Source organism: Rhineura floridana, chromosome 16, assembly GCF_030035675.1.
Source record: "Rhineura floridana isolate rRhiFlo1 chromosome 16, rRhiFlo1.hap2, whole genome shotgun sequence".
In the NCBI taxonomy this organism is placed as follows: domain Eukaryota; kingdom Metazoa; phylum Chordata; class Lepidosauria; order Squamata; family Rhineuridae; genus Rhineura; species Rhineura floridana.
The window spans coordinates 20,164,142-20,167,867 of record NC_084495.1 but is presented as its reverse complement, the minus strand read 5'-3'; positions in this window follow the sequence as shown (position 1 = coordinate 20,167,867).

Genomic DNA, 3,726 nt, shown 5'->3' with positions numbered 1-3,726 from the left:
TTAAAAAAAACCAGTATTAGTTTTCTACATAATAAAAGCTGTGATACCTAGGTAAACCCTAATTGCTTTAAAAATAGGATTGGAAGAATAGAGAAAGATTTACAATACAAACACAATTCTTTGCTATGTTTACCCAAAAGTCCCATTAATTTACAGCACAATCCTAACCATGTCTACTCAAAAGTAAATCCTAATGAATTAAATGGGGTTTACTGCAGGTACATGGGATTAGCATTGCTTTACTCCAAGAAAAGCAAGTATTGGATTAAATACTTTCATATTGCAAAGGTTTTCAAAGCACTGCCCTCTTCAACAGCCCAGGGTCTGATTCTTGCACACAAGGGGAAAAAACCTTACTTACTCAAACTGAAAATCTCAAAACCACCATTTTCTGATGTTGCAATGAAGTCTAGGCACTGCCTGGGTCAACAAATCACAACCCTGGCTTCACTTATTGGCTACAATCCTGAAAGGGCAGGACTAGAGCTAGGAGCTACTATAACAGATCTGTTAAAGAGATTTAACAGTTGTGGGGGGGGGCGACTGACGTTTTGGTGTATATCTCAGGAACCAGACCACCTAGAAACTTAATTTTTTTTAAAAAAAAATGAAGCCGAAAGTCTGGAGATTAAAGTGGAGACCCGGAGGGGACCCCCAAAAGCCAGAAAATCTGGCCAAAAACCAGACACCTGGTAACCCCAGTGGGGATAGAGGCAAAAGCGGACGGCATAATGAATGGGGCTTACCTATGTTCTAGCTATGCAAAAGTCAGAGGTTGCTGCATACACACATTTCTCCATTTAGGCAAGCAAGAGACATCGGGGAAGGGCCACAGCTCAGCAGTAGAGCATCTGCCTTGCAAGCAGAAGGCCCCAAGTCCAACCCATGTGATCTGCAGGTGGGGCTTGGAGAGACCCTTGTCTGAAATCCTACAGGTGCAGCTAGTTGGTGTAGACAAACTGCACTAGATGGACTGATGGTCTGACTCAGCTGCCTATGTTCCTGTTCTCACAGTTCAGGGACATATTCTAGCCAGGCAAATGTTCCAATGGCCAGAGAGGCCTGGAGATCTGCTTTTGGCCCTTGGGCCTCAGGTTCCCCACCCCTGATCTACAGCAATATCCCCAGTAGGGCGGCTGACATTCTTTCATCCAAAGTAACACACGCCCTATCCCAAGTTTCACTAAATCTTAGTCGAAGCACATGGACACACACTTGCCAGAAGGATGCTAAGGCACATCTGGCTTGCTGCTTTGGGATCTGGAGGTATGTGTTCCCTCCCAGTTGCCTGCTGCTCGCTCTAGGCTGAGAGTGTGCCTCTTCCCAAAGTCTCACGCATTCATGTCCTGCACAGCTGGCAAATCCCAGAGGCAGCTGGCTGCTCCACCACAGTGCCAGCCCGGAGAAGAGCAAGAAACAAGCCCAAGCTTCTGTGTAGGATGTCTGTGTATGTGTCCATGTGCTCCACTGATGACCAAGTGTAGGGCATCATGTTTTCAGGAAACCCCTGGAAACAGTGCCAAGATTCCTGTTGTAACCATAAATTTAGAATTGAAGGAAGCGGGGGAAACTCTCAGTAAGCCAGGCGTGATGCAGTCAAGTAGGGTAGGAAAGATGGCATCCTGCAATGTCATAGGGTGCTCCAAACCAACATGAGTCTCTGCCTGCTGTCCCTACACAGCAGCACCCTGATCATGGGCTGTAGCCATAGTTTGTTCTATGGCCCACCACTTGTGGTTTATCTTGGTGGAGACAAACCACAAAGCTGGGCTCGTATGACATGCTAAGACAAACCATGACTTAGCTCTCAGCAGCAACAGGACACATCAAACCAGCTGCAGTCTTGCACACTGAGTCACTGGGTAGCAAGCTAAAAAGGACTAAATTCAAATTGGAAGTTTTTTTTAAGTAATGTATATTGACTAGGGTTGCATACACACCAAACATCTAAAGCACATCCCCCGCCCCGAAAGAATCCTGAGAGTTGCAGTTTAAGGGTGCTGAGAATTGTAGCTCTGTGAGGGGTAAGCTATAGTTCCCAAGATTCTTTGAGGTGGGGATGTGCTTTAAATATATGGTGTGTACACAGCCCAGGTTCCCTCAAAGACCATTTATGTCAGGGGTAGGGAACCTTTGGCCCTCCAGATATTTATTTATTTATTGCATTTGTACACTGCCCCATAGCCGAAGCTCTCTGGGCGGTTTACAACAATTAAAAACATTAAAAACAAATATACAAATTTAAAAACACATGCTAAAGTGCCTGGGAGAAGAGGAAAGCCATGACCTGGTGCCGAAAAAGATAACAGTGTTGGTGCCAGGCACACCTTGTCAGGGAGATCATTCCATAATTTGGATATTGCTGAACTACAACTCCTATCAGCCCCAGCAAGCATGGCCAATGGCCAGGGATACTTGTAGTTCAGCAACATTTGTAGGGCCAGATTTCCCACACCTTGTTTATGTTAACAACATAACAGCACTGCTGGATCGGCCCAAGAGGTCCATCAAGTCCAGCACCTTATTTCTGTCAGGGATGGACCAGACACCTCCAGGAATCCCACAAGCAGGGCATGAAGGACAGAGCTCCTTGTCACTCTTGCACTCCCCCCCCCCATGCCAGGAATTGGTATTCAGAGATATCCTGCTTCTGAATACAGAAAATCTATTCAGCTATCATGCCTTATCAACTGCTCTCAAGACTTGGCTTCATGAATTTGCCCATACCCTTAAAAAAACCCCACCATATACAGCAGTCCACATTCCATGGCATCAAGTTGCATGTGTGAAGAAGCAGTCTCTTTTGTGTAGCCTGAATTCTGAACATGTCGAGAAACCTGGGAAAGCCAGCTCGTTAATAGGCCTTACCGGCACACCATTGGTTTTACATTCTTTTCAGATTGCTGGGTGGTCCGGCTTTCTTTCAGTGTGAACAGCTTCACTGTTCAAAAACCACCTGCCAATGGCACAACAGATGCTGGGGACGGGCCACAGTACCGTGATAGAACACACGTCTTGCATGCAGAAGGCCACCGGTTCAATCTTCCGCATTCACAAAGGACGCTGCCTTATACTGAGCTGGTATAAACTGGTCCATCTAGCTCAGTCTTGTCTTCACGGATGGGCAGCTGCTCTCCAGGGTTTCAGACAGTTTTCCTTCTGGAGATGCTGGGGATTGAACCTGGGACCTTCTGCATCCAAAGCAGATGCTCTGCCACCCGACCACCACCCTTCTCCTCCTCTAGGCAAAGGGTTCCCAAGGAGCAGGTTTGGGGAAGACCTCTTTCCCCAAGACTTCAGGCAGCTGCTACAAACAGGCAATACTAAGCCAGATGGACCAATAGTCTGGCTTGGAATAAGGCAGCATCACGTAGCAGCAGGAATCAGGAAGCTGCTCTCCCTGAACAAGCTTCAAAGGGATCTGCGGAAGAAGGCAATTTAGAAAAGTGTGGCTTAGGGAAAGCAACATAGCCCTCTCGTGCCACCTGCAGGCTCTGTTGATAAAAACAACTCAATTAGATTCCGACCAGCTGCAATCTCTGTGCAACCTGGGGTGCAAACAGCTCCTCCCCTCCCACCTCTCCCTCATGTGCAAGAATCCAGAAGGCAGCATTCAGGTGGTTTTGAAGAGGAGGGCTGACTCAGCTTCAGAGGGGTGGAGAAACCAGCACTGGCACATGTTGCACCTCTCACCCCCTGCCCACACACACACACACACCAGGACAG